We start from the raw sequence: 304 nt of genomic DNA, 5'->3' as shown, positions 1-304 counted from the left end.
TCACACCCATCTTCAAATGTTTTGTTTCGTTTTATCATATGCGCCATCACACACTACAATATATGCAATCAAGAATGAAAACGGAAAGAGAAAGGAAGAGACCATTAACCAGCTAAAAATAAAATCAAAACAAATTTACTACAAAAAAGGTCATATATTAATCTACGATCGCTAAAGACTGTTTAATAATAACTTTTATCCACAGGGTCCCTCACTTCCTACTGTTTAAGAGGCGATAAGTATTCAATTGATTTTATACATGGCTATTTTTTGGATATGGAGCGAGTTTAGATAGATATTATAT

General features: G+C 31.6%; 1 protein-coding gene across 2 annotated transcripts in view; it reads right to left on the bottom strand.

The window, feature by feature from the left end:
* LOC119586944 overlaps nucleotides 1-304 on the bottom strand; it is a 22,062-nt gene that overhangs the window by 10,797 nt on the left and 10,961 nt on the right. The gene's annotated exons all lie outside the window — the stretch shown is intronic.

Source organism: Penaeus monodon, chromosome 22, assembly GCF_015228065.2.
Source record: "Penaeus monodon isolate SGIC_2016 chromosome 22, NSTDA_Pmon_1, whole genome shotgun sequence".
NCBI classification, from domain to species: domain Eukaryota; kingdom Metazoa; phylum Arthropoda; class Malacostraca; order Decapoda; family Penaeidae; genus Penaeus; species Penaeus monodon.
Note: the sequence above shows the minus strand (reverse complement) of the source record. Positions and strands in the feature narration are given on the sequence as shown.